At 46.5% G+C, this 15,375-nt stretch overlaps 1 non-coding gene across 1 annotated transcript; it reads right to left on the reverse strand.

The window, feature by feature from the left end:
* Positions 1 to 9,626: 9,626 nt before the first annotated feature.
* Positions 9,627 to 9,764, reverse strand: LOC119948580. Its single transcript, XR_005456966.1, has one exon. It is a non-coding gene; the product is annotated as a small nucleolar RNA SNORA7 (small nucleolar RNA).
* Positions 9,765 to 15,375: the final 5,611 nt, after the last annotated feature.

Consider the following 15,375-nt stretch of genomic DNA (forward strand, 5'->3'; position numbering starts at 1 on the left):
CCACCCACCCCATTTCCCATGATTACCGTACTCATCTTTTTCTCTCCTCTAATCCCCTGCTGACAAATCACTCTCCTTGACTAGAATTCAATTTTCGGGTCTAGGAATTCTGTCCGTCTCAGATCCAGCTGCTGTTCCCAAGCATGGACTCTCAGGTTGCTGACCCGGGGTTGTTGTTGGAGGGGGAGGGAGTAACCAGCTGGTGACAGGACTAAGAGACCTCAGGAACGTGAGTTTCACATCCGTTGGGCGGAGGGGGCTGTTATTTTATTTGTACATATTTATTCTATTTATTTTATTTTGTTAATTTGTTTTGTTCTCTGTCTCCCCCTTCTAGACTGTGAGCCCGCTGTTGGGTAGGGACCGTCTCTATATGTTGCCAACTTGGACTTCCCAAGCGCTTAGTACAGTGCTCTGCACACAGTAAGCGCTCAATAAATACGACTGACTGACTGAATGAATGAATGACCAATGCAAATTGTTGGGATTAGGCACATTTCATGCCATAATTCAGATCAATGTGCATATTCCTTTAGCCACGATCTAAAAAACCTAATAGTTGCTAGGCACTTCGCAAATATAACATGTACTGGATGATAACGAGAAGCAGCGTGGCCTCGTGGATAGAGAACAGGCCTGAGAGTCAAAAGGACCTGGTTTTAAATCCCAGCTCCGTCGCTTGTCAGCTGTGTGACCTTGGGCAAGTCACTTAACTTCTCTGTGCCTCGGTTACCTCATCTGTAAAATGGGGATTAAGACTGTGAGCCCCACGTGGGGCCACCTGATCACCCCAGCACTTGGAACAGTGCTTTCCACATAGTAAGCACTTAACAAATGCCATTATTATTATTATTATTAACAAATGCCATTAAAAATATATATCTTGGTATAACACAAGCTTTCTGTCATGCCATAAATGACTGCAGATTTGGAGTTCATCTGGCAGGCTGCAGAATTGTTCCTAGAGATTATTTTGGCCTCGAAAAAAGTCTACAACCTTGTGGAGCACAATTGAAACTGATCCCATGCCCCACAGACTTCCATGTAACCCGAACGCCATGAAATTACCCGTTTGCCTCCAGGGATTTTTTGATTTTAACCCAGAGACTCCCTTGTTACAAAATGCAACCGATTTCCAATTTTCCTTCTCTGGCTCACCTCTAGAAAAAGTTGAACGAAAAGTGCAGAAGAACCCCGATTCATAATGTGAAGAGAAAAGCAGGAAATGCTGCTTAATGAGAGTTGACCAAAAGAACAAAAACGCCCCTGGAATAGAATAGAAAGCCATTTCGGTTAACGGACCGGTAATAATAAGAATAATAATAATAATAGTCGTGGTATTCTTTAAGCACTTACTGTTTGTCAGACACCGTACTGAGCGCTTGGGTGGATACAAGCAAATTGGGATACAAGCCCACATGGGGCTCACAGTCTTCATCCCCATTTCACAGATGGGGGAACTGAGGCCCGGAGAAGTAAAGTGAAGTGAAGGTCACACAGCAGACAAGTGGCAGAGCCGGGATTAGAACCCGGGTCCTTTTGGCTTTGTCCACTCGGCCGCATTGCAGCCATGCAGCATCCATGGTCTCAAATCCCCAGAATAATAATGTGCCTGAGAAACAGAAGTTGGGTTATTTATTGTTCATTCATTCAATCGTATTTATTCAGCGCTTACTGTGTGCGGAGCACTGTACTAAGCGCTTGTTCTTGGTACAACACATTTTTAAATGACACTGGACACGCTACGAGTACATACTCCCCTCCCCTGGTGCCTGAATAGCACAAACTTGCCATTGTCCATTACTGAGATTGAGCCTTTTCCTAAACGAATGATTACCAAACTAATTTTGGGATTAAGGACTTGAAAACCACACTTTCAAAATCAGGACTCTCCCTGGCCGCTCCCTTTTTTTTTTCAGGTCTAGCCCAAGATAATCAACCCAGGGCCAGTGGTCCCCAGCTAACCTAACTCTCCACATACCCGCCGACGAGAAAGAGTCAAAGAATGGGAACGTAGTGGGCAAACTTGGACAAATAGTGGACAGATAATGGTGATGCGAGAGGCGATTGAACTAGACGGACAAACTGCTTTGAAAAATCACGCTTTCTCCAAACTTCTCTTCAGCATGTAAAACTGGGCTTGACCTGGCCCAGATTTATCAGGAGCAGAAGTTCAGTGTTTACGCTTAGCAGGAGGGCTCTGCCTCTGTGGTGGGTAGGTAGCCACTCACATGGCCATTTAGTCAATACACTCAGAGTCTAGAAAAATATTGTCAACAAGAGGACAGGATTAAAGTCTACAAAACCGTGAAGGGCAAGGACAGGGTGATCACGAAACTGTCATCCATCCAAACCCACCCCACCAGGATGAGGGGGCATTCATTCAAACGTATTTACTGAGCGCTTACTGTGTGCAGAGCACTGTACTAAGTGCTTGGAAAGTACAATAAAGCAGTAAGGAGAGACAATCACTGCCCACAACGGGCTTACAGTCTAGAGGGGCAGCTAGACTGTGAGCCCGTTGTGGGCAAGGAACGTGTCTATTAACTTTGTTGTATTGTACTCTCCCAAGTGCTTAATACAGTGCTGTGCACACAGTAAGCACCCAATAAAGACCACTGATTGATCGATTGATTTGAAGCTTGAGGGTCATGCGTTCAAAGCACGTTAAAGGAATCGCTGCACACAGCAGCTGCTAAGCATACAGATCCACTATCACAGGGAGCTGGGGAGCTGAAAATATTAGCGGGCTCACAAGGGATTTGGATAAATTCGTAGATGGACTCACCATAATGGGTTACTCGAAGGGAAAATCGGGATGTAGAGGGGAAGGTGAGGGCTGTTAGGTGGCCGATCCCTAACCGCGAGGATGGCTGTCTGGGGGGGCAACTATCGTATGGTTCCCCCAAACACTCTGTTACTGCTATCAGGGACAGAAACTGGATCAATCAATCAAATGTATTGGGCGCTTACTGTGTGCGCACACACAGTAGAGTAGAACGGAGTTGGTAGACTCGTTCCCTTTCCCACGACAAGGTTACAGTCTAGAGTACCAGATTTGACCTTTGTTCTGACCGAGCATGGCATTTCTCAAGGCCTCTCGTTCTTTGTTCCCCCGAAACGAAGAATGCCATGAAAACCAAATACAGTGAGTGTAGACGGGAGAGGTAAAACATATTTCCACTCTCTGATTCTCATTTTATCTAAGCCCTGGACATGTACTTTCACGGCTGCTCTCTTGACCTAGCTATCCTTCAGCTGTATAGCTAGGAAGCCTGTCGAGAGGTCAACTCGAGAGATTTGGGTTGCGTGGGCAAACAGCCAGAGGGCAACGGGGCTTTGGAAACCGTAGCAAGATGGTCAGCTCTCCGGCCCTGATCTGGGTTTATTCCTGTCCGGCACAGAGAGAATATTGAAATGACTCACTTGGACATCAGTGGAAGCTTATTCCTCGACGTGATGAGCTTTCCAAAATTTCTGGGGTTAAGAGATGGCTGTGCTTGGGATTTAATAAAATCCTTTCCTGCCAATTTCCATCAGTTTCCAAAAGATCTGTACCCGGGAGATCCCTGAATAAGCCCGAAATGAATATTCATAGTTGTTCCCTACAATCACAATAGAACAACACTGTTTTCCAACCTGTTCACAGTGTACTACCGGAGGATTTCCCATTAATCACATGGCAAGGTTTTTACTACCGAGACGGTTTCAATAGATCGTCCCTAAACACGTCAGGGGAAAAGAACACCATTCCAATTCCCGTGATTTATTTGCCAAAGTTCTAGAGGTTTCAGGAAGGAAAAGAGTTTCAGGGTTCAGAAACCACGGTCTTTGTCCCTAAGGCTTCAAAGCCGTTGTCTTCCGAGGCCAAATCTGGCTGAGGCAGAGGAGACGGGGAGACCGGGCAGTTCTTTACAATCCCTCCTCTTTTCACTTTATCTTTTCACAGCCCAGAAGTGTGCTCTCCTGCATCCCTGCCTGGCTATCGACCCTCTCCGATTCTCTGAAGTACCAGCGCTGGCGTTTCCTCAAGAACCTGTGTGGTCTCCTTGGACAGAGCAGGAGCCAAGGATTCAGAAGACCTGTGCGCTGCCATTTGTCTGCCGTGCCGCTTGGTTATGTCAGTCCACTTCTCTGTGCCTCAACTGTAAGATGGGGCTCTTGCATATCTTTAAATGATATTACAAATTATGTATTTATATTAACGCCTGTATCCCCGTCTGAGTTTGTAAGCTCGTTTCGGGCAGGGCATGTGCCCACTAAGTCTGTTATATCATGCTCTCTTTGGTGCTTAGAACAACGTTCTGTGCATTGAGAAGCAGCTCGTGGCTCAGTGGGAAGAGCCCGGGCTTTGGAGTCAGAGGCCATGGGTTCAAATCCCGGCTCTGCCAACTGTCAGCTGTGTGACTTTGGGCAAGTCACTTCACTTCTCTGTGCCTCAGTTACCTCATCTGTAAAATGAGGATTAAGACTGTCCCTGTGGGACAACCTGACCACCTTGTAACCTCCCCGGCGCTTAGAACAGTGCTTTGCACATAGTAAGCGCTTAAAAATTGCCATCATCATTATTATTATTATGGAAAGCGCTCAATAAATACCATTGATTAATTTTGAAAAAGCCAGTTTCATGTCCTCTTCCTCACTGCTTTCATTTCCAAATTCGGCAGCTGCCCTGCTCTAACTTTCCTCCTAAACAATAACTCTGCCCGTGACTATCTAATAGTCCGCTGCCATCTCCAAAGGAAGAGTTTGGTGATTTAATAATGCCAGTGAGAGGTGGCACGCCTAAATCTTGCTTTTGTAATCAATCATCAATCGATAATACTATAAAGTTCCTACTATGAGCAGAGCATTGTACTTGGAACTTGGAAGAGTACAATAGGCATAAAAGACGCAGTCCCTGCCCTCAAGAATCTTATACACTAATTAATCAGTCGATGGTATTTGTTGGATGCTTACTGTGCGCAGAACACTCTACTAAGCACTTGGGAGACTATGCTATAACAGTGCAACAGGCACATTCCCTGCCCACAGCGAGCTTACAGTCTAGAGGGGGAGGCAGACATTAATACAAACAAATAAAATTACAAATATGTACATCAGTGCTGTGGGGCTGGGAGGGGGGTTGAATAAAGAGAGCAAGTCAAGGCGGCACAGAGGGGAGTAGAAGAGGAAAGGAGGGCTTAATTCATTCATTCAGTCGTATTTATTGAGCGCTTACTGTGTGCAGAGCACTGTACTAAGCGCTTGGGAAGTACAAGTTGGCAACATATAGAGACGGTCCCCACCCAACAGTGGGCTCACAGTCTAGAATCAGGGAAGACCTCTTGGAGGAGATGTACCTTCAATAATTGTCTTTTGGATATGAATAAATACGGATATATATCCATGTATGGATATAAATTCAATAAATATGACTGAATGAATGAATAGAAAGAGGGAGGGCATTCCAGGCCAGAGGCAGGACATAGGCGAGGGGTCGGCATTGAGATTGTTGTATTGTACTCTCCCGAGTGCTTAGTACAGTGCTTTGCACACAGTAAGCACTCAGTAAATATGATTGAATGAATAGATGAGATTGAGGTACAGTTAGAAGGTTGGCATTAGAAGAGAGAAAAGTGAGGGATATATATATATATATATATAATGGCATTTATTAAGCACTTACTATGTGCAGAGCACTGTTCTAAGCGCTGGGGAGGTTACAAGGTGATCAGGTTGTCCCACGTGGGGCTCACAGTCTTAAACCCCATTTGACAGATGAGGTAACTGAGGCCCAGAGAAGTGAAGTGACTTTCCCAAAGTCACCCAGCTGACAATTGTTGGAGCCGGGATTCGAACCCCTGACCTCTGACTCTAAATCCCGGGCTCTTTCCACGAGCCACACTGCTTCTCTAAGGCTAGGTTGTAATAGGCGAGTAGCAAGGTGAGGTAAGAGGGGACAAGGTGATTGAGTGCTTTGAAGCCGATGGTGAAGAGCTTCTGTAAGATGTGGATGGAGGTGGATGGCAACCGCTGGAGGTTCGTGAGGAGTGGGGAAACATGGACTGAACGTTTTTGTAGAAAAATAGCCCGGGCAGCGGAGTGAAGTATAGATTGCAATGGGGAGAGACAGCTGACGGGGAGGTCAGCAAGGAGTAATCAAAGCGGGATAGGAGAAGTGCTTGGATTAACGTGGTAGCATCTTATCAGCACCACGATCGATCAATCAGCGTTATCTATCGAGTGCTTACTGTGTGCAGAGCACCGTACTAAGCGCTTGGGAGAGTACAATATAACGGAGTTGGTGGACAGGTTCCCTGGCTACGACGAGATGAGACGCTGTAGTACGATTACGAATCTTTGCGGGAGACTGCCAAAGTATGGGTTTGTTCTTTTGACTGCGGTAGTGGTTTTTCAACTTTAATGAAGGACGTATCCAAGTTCGGTTAAACAGCAGCCTTCTCCTTGCCTTCGCTAAGTACGGTGTAGCGGTCCGACGCCCTATCACCACCTCTCCGGCAGGATCTTCAAGTCTTTTAAAAGAGCATTTCTTGTCTTGAAAATTGAGGCAAGACTTCTCAATCCCCAGAGCATAACCTACTTTGGCATCTTGCAAGGATGCCTCAGATTGACAAGGAGTCAAACAAAGCCAGCTTTTTCCCCGGTGGCATGTAGCTGTCGTGGGAAGGCTGTGACCTAATCGGTCAGTCGGTCGATCGTATTTATTGAGCGTTTACTGTGTGCAGAGCACTGTATTAAGTGCTTGGGAGAGAACAATGAAACAATAAACAGACACAATCCCTTCCCACAACTAGCTTAGGTCTGCGTGGAACTGAGGGAGGTCCTTCTCTGCCTCAGTCAATCAAGGGCATTTATTGAGCACTTTCTGTGGGCAGAGCACTGAACCGAGCGTTTGGGAGAGTACGATAGAAGATGACCCCGTCCCTACCCTCACGGATCTTATAATTTAGCTGGGGAGGCAGACTTAAAAAGAATTTGCAAACAGGAGGGAGAAGCGCGCAAATAGAAGATGTAAAATGGACTGTACGGAAGTGCCGCGGGAAGTAGTGAGTGTCGAAATGCTAAGCTGCTGTGAAAACGTTGAGTTGATCGTAGGGGGACTGGGACCTGGGGAGAAGAAAAGGGAATCTGGGAAAGCCTCCGGGACTAGGTGGGATTTCTGAGGTGCCTCCTCAGATACTTCCTGTCCAAGTTGGAGTTTCTGATTTCTGATTGACGGCCCAATTCCTCCCAGTCGCCTCCTAGCAAGAAGCCTACAGCCATCTCAGGGGTGGGGCGGTCGGGGGATGGCGAGGCAAGCTTAGTACAGTGCTTCGCACTCAGTAGATACTCCGTATTCATTCATTTATTCGAGTGTATTTATTGAGCGCTTACCGTGTGCAGAGCACTGTGCTAAGCACTTAAATAGCATTCAATGCTCCATAAATAGCACTGATTGATTGAGAATGGAGGAGGCAGGGTTGGGCTCGGCATAATAGCATGTGCATGCAGCATCATGATATGATGACATGATAATGTGACATCATACCCTAGACACCTCAGTACACTGCGACATTACCCCAGACCCCACCAAATCCCTGTCTGCCCTGCTTTGCGATCGACGTTCGAGTCCTGCGGATCGTATGTATGGAAGTTCTCTCTCTGCTGAATTTTCTGAGTAGAGAGGGGACGGGACTCCTAGGGGGAAGGCAGAACACCGCTGCAAAGAATCCCCCTCCCATTGCTCAGTACGTATCTCTTTCACCAGAGGAAGTTACAGTCCTTTCCCTGGGGCAACAGTCTCGCTGAGGCCTCTTAGCCAACTGATTCCTGTCCCGGCATTCTCCCCTCTGTGCCGCCTGCAGAGGAGAATCCTGAAAAGAGGGGTCACAGAACGTGCTCTCTGCTTGACTGCGTGCAAAGCGAGCCCACCATCTTCAGGAAATCAGTGCCCTTATGATCGTTAAATATTTCCATGCCAGGTAGATAGCAGCGCTGAGGAATTTAAACGCTTACCTTTTGTTGGTTTACAATTGCGCTCCGCCACAAAATCCGCAGCATCCCACTAGGTGAATTCCCAGCCACAGGTGTGGAAGGAGCAGATTTTAACCCGCTGGGCCTCTCGAGCTTCGTTTCAGGGGACTGCATCTAACTGGAGTCGATCTGAACCAAAAAAAAATGTGACTCGCCGTGTAGTTTATGGAATCGGCCAGAATGATTGGATCCCCTCCGGCTCGGAGTTTGGCATTTCTCCCAGAAAATAGAAATTGCGGGGAAGATTCAAGTTGGGCAAATCAGAATTGGATGATGTTAAATGCACTTGGGTGGCCAAATGGGATAGTCTACTTCAATGACATTCAGAATGTCTCAAGTTGGGCAAATCAGAATTAGATGATGTTAAATGCACTTGGGCGGCCAAATGGGATAGTCTACTTCAATGACATTCCGAATGTCCTTGGTTTCCACCTTGAAGGCCCAGGCATGAAGGGTGAGAAGAAACGAAGAGTGTTTCCTGGCGATCATCTGGAAAATAGCTGCTCTGAGGGTGTGTCGGCTTTGTTAACGTGGGTCTGGAGGTGAGGAGCTTGTTTTGTTGTTGGATTTTTTTTTTCCAGAGTAGGGAATTAAAGGCTGTGGAAAGAAAACACAATGAGATCACATGGAATGATGAGGGAAATGAATACACTGCTCAACCTGCAGTCCTGAGCGAAAGCCCCCGCATGCTCAGATTCTATAGTAACAGCACTAGTATTTCTCAAGTACCTACTGCTTCCAAGAGAAGCAGCATGGCTCAGTGGTTTTGGAGTCAGAGGTCATGGGTTCAAATCCCGGCTCCGCCAGTTGTTGGCTGTGTGACTTTGGGCAAGTTACTGAACTTCTCTGTGCCTCAGTTACCTCATCTGGAAAATGGGGATTGACTGTGAGCCCCCCACGGGACAACCTGATCACTTTGTAGCCTCCCCAGTGCTTAGAACAGTGCTTTGCACATAGTCAGTGCTTAATAAATGCTATTATTATTATTAGTATTACTGCATGCAAAGCACTCTAACTAAGGGCTGGAAAAAAATGCTCAGATAAGAATTAGACATGGTTTCTGGCCCTCCAGAGGCTCACGATCTCAGAATAGATGGGAGGGAAAGGGACTGGCTCACGAGGGAAAGATCGAACAATAAAACCCCCTAATCACCATGATAGTGACAAATTCAAAAAAAAAAAGCCAAAAAAAGTGTTAGGATACTGTGACTAAAAGAGCCAAGTTGCAGGTTCCTCTCCATTCAGAGGCTAACAATCACAGCCACGGTAGACACTGTAGCTTTCACAACAATCTACACTGGGGCAGGTGACACGGACAAGGGGGTGAATAATGATAATAATAATAATTGTGGTATTTGTTAAGTGCTTACTATGTGCCAGTCACTGTACTCTATGGATGCATCTCTCCCAGAATGACCCACTGCCATTTGCCATCGTCCTGGTAGTGAATCCATAGAGTTTTCTTGGTAAAAATACAGAAGTATTTTTGGTGTACTACAAATACTACAATACTACAACAATACAGAAAAATACTGTTGCTTTCTTCCGCGCGGTACACTTTGCCATCGACTCTCTTCCACATCGCTGCTGCCCAGTACAGGTGAGTTTTGACTTGTAGCAGATGGCCTTCCACTCGCTAGCCACTGGCCAAGCTAGGAATGGAATGGGTAGGCCTCTGCTTGACTCTCCCTCCCATAGCCGAGACTGGTAAAGTACTGGAAACTCTCCAGATGTGATCCTGAGAGGGGTCTCCACCCTCACCAACTCTGAAATCCCTCTGTCTGACCACAGCCTCTTCACTTTCCCCCTCTCCCTCATACCTCCTCCCCGTAAATCCGTCCTGTTCCCCCACAGAGACCTCCAATCTTTTGACCTCATCCAATTTTCTCAACTCATCTTGCCCCACTTGGCCTCCATCCCCAAACTACCTTCCCTTGGTGACCAAACTGACGCTCTCAACACCACTGTCTCTTACTGAACTCAACTCACTCGCTCCCCTAATCCTTCGTCAATCTCGTACCACTCTCCCACAGTCCCGGATCACCCGCACAGTCCGCCTCCTTCACTCTTGTGCTCGAGCCTCAGAGCACCGCTGGTGAAAATCTAAATATCAGGCTGAATTCGTCCACGTCAAGTTTATCCTTTCATGCTCTAACTCTGCCCTCTCCTCTGCCCGGCACAATTATTTCTCCACCCCTTATTGACACCCACGCCCATCGCCCTACTTCTTCTACTACTAATAATCATGATAACACTAATGACGTTTCTTGAGCACTTACTATTAGAGCCGTTGGGAGCATTTCAGGGGCCAGTCTCTTGCCCAGCCACCAAACTTGTCCATCACTGTAAAGAAGAAAAGTGATAGCTTTTCTCAACGGCATTTATTGAGTGCATACTGTGTGCAGAGCACTGTACTAAGCACTTGGGGGAGTACAATACAGCAGAGTTGGTAGACTCGTTCCCTGCCCACAATGAGCCTACAGTCTAGAAGAGGAGACAGACAATAATATAAATGAAGACTTTATAGGTAGCTACATAAATGCTGTGGGGCCGAGGGTGGGGTGAATACCGAATGCCCAAAAGTCACAGATCCAAGTGCATAGACAATGCAGAAGGGAGAGGAAGAGGGGGAAAAGAGGGTTTAATCGGCGAAGGCCTCTTGGAGGAGATGTAGCCTATTGAAACTTCCCCTTCTTCTGGCACCTTCTCAGTGGGGAGAGACAAGGCTGCCTTCAGCTACTGGGGATTCTTCCCTCCAATTCCTCTGAGGAGATGAAATCTTGTGCAGGCAGAAGGGAATGCACGGGGGAGGAGGATTAGCTCGTGGCCAGACCACTGCCCTCGCCACCTGGGGCAGGTAGCTAGCCAAGAACACAATGCATTGTTTCTAAAGTACTCTAGACTCCTTGGAAGAATGACCCAAGCCCTGAACGAACTGAAAGGAATGTGTGGTGTTCCTTGGAATTTAGCAGTAAGGAAAAGGATGGGTGGTGAGAAGAGCTAGCCTTGCCTGGGATCCTTTGGTAGCCTTCTGGTGCCTTTAATGGCATTTTAGTGTGAAATGTTTTTAAAAAGGCAGTGTAACATCAAAGTGATTGTCTGTCAGCCTGTTCCTTTTAAAAGGGCATGGGGCTTATTCATTCATTCATTCAATCGTATTTATTGAGCACTTACTCTGTGCAGAGCACTGGACTAAGCGCTTGGGAAGTACAAGTTGGCAACATATAGAGACGGTCCCTACCTAACAGTGGGCTTATGAAAGCAGAGGTAAGGAAGCCCAAATACTGAAGGTAAAAAGCAAGTCATGGTATGTAGGCGTTAGGGTAGCATGAAACATGTGATTATGTGGCAGGAGGTATGGATTTGAATCACAAAATGTGTGGCCATTTTTCTCAAGAAAAGGCTCAGTGAAATAGATCGAGTGACAAATATGCTGGTTACTCTCCTTTAACCACAGAAATCTTGACTGAGTATCAGGTCTTTGTTCCCCTTTAAAAGGCAGTTAATTGCTAAGGATTATTTTTTCCCTGTTTGTCCATGCACTCTACTGCTAGAGTGGATTTGATGAATCATATAATTGAACAAGAATATGTGTCATTATGTAAGGTGGAAAAAACTGATTTGAATACCACTCAGGCACCTTTAATTCTTATTTATTCTCACTTGTGGGATGCCTCGAAGGTTTCTATTTTGCTAACACTGAAAAAAAATCATCTGGTTGGAAGGCTTTTGGATGAGACAGCCATTCTAATTCAATGCCGTGAATAGCGGCACCCTTCTTCTGGCTGCTTGCCCCTGAAAATTCAGAGTGCCAAAGGATACCAGGAACATCGGCAGAAAATTGCTTTTGCGTTAACAGCCGCGGGGCCACTTCTTGAACGATAAAGTCACAGGCCGTGGGGCCCCTTTGTCCATGAACTACTTTCGTGGGAGATCCTTCTGGAAGCTGGCAAGCTTTTCTGTGGCATCTGAAGGAGCGAGGCCCTTCTGGCTGGATTTCTGCTGTCCCCCTTTTTGTTCTTGTCTGAGAGTGACCTGGCCCTTAGAACGCCAAACTGAAAATAATGGGCTCTCTTCCCATTTCAGCTGCTTTCCTGTGATGTGACTTTCAATAAGTCACTGAGTGTCTCTCTACTTTAACTTTTCCTCTCCATTTTACAGATGACTGGTCCCTTGACAATGTTTTGAGAATATGGTGTGTATGTGTGGCGGGGGCGGGCATGGGGAGATATGTGCAAGTGATTTCATTACCCGACAACTGACTGAGGTTTTCCATATGTGCAGTGTGCTGGTGGGGCTAAAAAATCTATATGTGACTACCAGACTTTACCACACCGAATATATATATTCATATATATATAGGTTCAAAGATTGTCCTTTGGTTCACTCCTATAGTCACTGGTTTCTTGACCTATTACTGTTGGTGGCTCGCTTTCTCTTCAATCCGCAGGCCAGCCGGGCTCGTCTCTGACTCCTACGTGCTAGGTTGGCCTGTCTCTACTGTTGTTTCCACGACTATACTTCAGTATGTCCTTTCTTCTACTGCTTCTGCTTGCAGTTGCTCTGCTTCATCTCATCAGAGAGCAGCTGCTTGTATATCCTGCTGCCACTCATTTTCGGCTAATGTCCGGCTAGTAGAGTTGTAATGTGACAAGCTCATTTCAATTCCAGTAGATTAGTGGATCTCCTTCCTGGGCATTTTCTGATAAATACTGGACTACAAGGGACAAGAAGTCCAGTGGGATGGCTATGATGAGGACAACTCTTGCTTCCTTGTAGATTGAACCCTATGACTGCTCTGTAGATCTTCGGTTTGGACCAGAAATGATTGCCTGATTTGACTCACGCTCCTATACCGGCCTCCCAGAGGACAGGCTTATCTTCCTTTTCCTCCTACTTTGCCAAACAGTGTTACTGTTGGACAGTGTGCTGCCTAGGTAGCAGGATTCAGTGGGTTTTCAGCCTGTTTGGTTGGGTGGAGGCTTTAGAGGACTGATTAAAGAATCGGCTTAGCACTATGAACTGACATGTCTTCCCAAGTGAACTTTTCAATACTCACTGTATAGATGTAAAGAAATATGACTCGGGGACAGGAGGGGAAATAGGTAAAAAAAAATTGGAGGGGGCCCAAGAAATACAGTCAGGATCCTAAGGGAGCCTAGGACGAAAAGATTCGAGAAGTGAATGAGGCCCTGGAGGTATGTGCTAGCCTGTAGACAACCGGGACACGGATCTTTTTAAATAGCTTGAGTTCTTGAAGACCCTTTAAGCATTTACTTTTATTTATAGCATCTGTTGCTTCACGAATTTTCCTCAAGCACTTCTTGGTAAGTTATTTATACGGTACTTGAACGATGATGCACGAAAGCCTCAGCTGAATAAACAGAGACTAATAGCCTATTGGCTCTTTCCGACAAACACTTCCGTCTGTTTAAATCCAACAGCATTTGGAGCAGATTTCATCCTCCCTGGTTCATTCTGCAGATTAACCGGTGAAGGTGACACAGCCGCATCCCGTATCTGACGGGTAAGCTATGTGAGTGTTTTCAAGAAAGGTTACTAAGGAAAACTGTGCCGGCTATTTTCCCAGACTTTCATGAAGAGACTTTTGCGGGGGGATTTGGAGGAAAGCACCAAATAAATGAGAGGCATGCAGGTGCCAGCCGTCAGGAATGATCAAAAGAATGCTGCGATCAACTCAGAAGTGCATGTTGGCTTGATGCGAGCCCCGTGAATAACTTTTGGCCCGGAAGACGGAGGACAGGTGTCTGTGGCTGTTCCCCGGACTGCGTCGATGGCTGGTGTGGAGATCTGCTCGCAAAGAGCTTCCTTCGTTTCCTGTGGTCTCTTAACCCTTCCTCCTCCATCTTCTGTGTCCCAGCAGGGTCAGTCAATGGAGCAGCTGGACAAATCCTGCTGCACAGTTATCTGGAAGATGGTTGCAGATGTGGATGGTGAATTTGGAGATGGCATGTCCAAGAAAAGTGACCCAGGGAGAAATGCATCCTGGATATTCGAGGGATGGGATGGGCCAGGTTGGTTTGGACTGCTAGTCAAGACGGCTGGAGAAGATTCCAGTCACAGTCACGTGGACCTTCATAAGCCTCTAATGTCTGCCCCAGACCTGGATTTTAATAGTGAAACTATGAGCCCTATTCTCCAGCCTCCACGTGCGGGTGAAAGACGCCAAGTGCACTTTGGTATGGTGAGTGGGGGAGAGAATTGCTCCTCACTATACAGGGGTGCTGCCATTACCTTGACTGGCAGAGCCCATCTGACTGGAACAGAGAATCTGAGTAACCCTTTGGCCCAAGCGTAGTCTCGGGGTCCAAAAACCATAGGCTCCCCGTGGGCTATGTGGGCTATGTGTGTCTACGCTCCCAGGCGCCTGGTACAGTGCTTGACACACAGTGGGAGCACTATAAATGCAGCTGATGATAATTATCTTAGCCCTACTGCTGGATCTCTCTGGCATGGGAGTTTGTTTCCTAAACTGGGAGTTGGTGATGGTGAGGAAGAATATCCTTGCATCGGTCCCACGTGTTGTTACCAGATGTGTTTAATGGCAAAGAAAATCTAGCTTGAATGCCATTCCCCAGTAGGCACTCCATCAACAATTATGAGCCTAATAATAACTACCGAGAATGCTTGAGATGGAATCCACTTTAAGCCACTCAACTGATAGGGACTTTTGGCTGAGGGAGTGTGCTATTTAACATGCCAATCATGGGAGTGAAGAAAGTCTCAACAACACGGGGCTCCACAAAGGGGCCGCTCTACAGGAACCATCGAAAGGCCACTCTTAATTAGATGGACAATAACTTCTCTGGGTTAGCACCACAAAAGCCCAGAAAGCAGTTCGGGAAGCCCTCAAAGAGACTCATCATAAAGGCTCAGCTCCAAGCTGCAAGTTATCAGTGGCTTCATCATTCTTGAGTTCAGTTTGCCTTGGGTATTTCAAAGCTGCCACACCCTTTTCCAGAAGCTCTGAGCCAAAGCATTAGAATAACACAGTAATCGCTCGATAAATACCATCGATCGACTGATTGCTCGATAACGCCGATAGGTGACCATGCGTCGTCTACATTTATCTGTGGCTTGATTCCGTTTCATGGAAGAAGAGAAAGATCAGAGTTTACTTGGCCTGACGGGCCTCAGGAGAGGGCAAGAAAAAAACAGCCTCCTGATAAGGCTGTATCTCTTTCCTGAGCTGTATTTCAAGGAATTCGTGTAATAAGGAGCACACAGTATTGCTGCTTTCAAATGAAGAGGCCAGAATAGAAAGAAATCCAGTAGCAGCCAGGTTAAGGGTACTGCGGTGGAGTAACAGTATCTCAAATCACCAAGTCAGTGAATACC

The sequence above is a fragment of the Tachyglossus aculeatus genome, chromosome X4, assembly GCF_015852505.1.
Source record: "Tachyglossus aculeatus isolate mTacAcu1 chromosome X4, mTacAcu1.pri, whole genome shotgun sequence".
Classification (NCBI taxonomy): domain Eukaryota; kingdom Metazoa; phylum Chordata; class Mammalia; order Monotremata; family Tachyglossidae; genus Tachyglossus; species Tachyglossus aculeatus.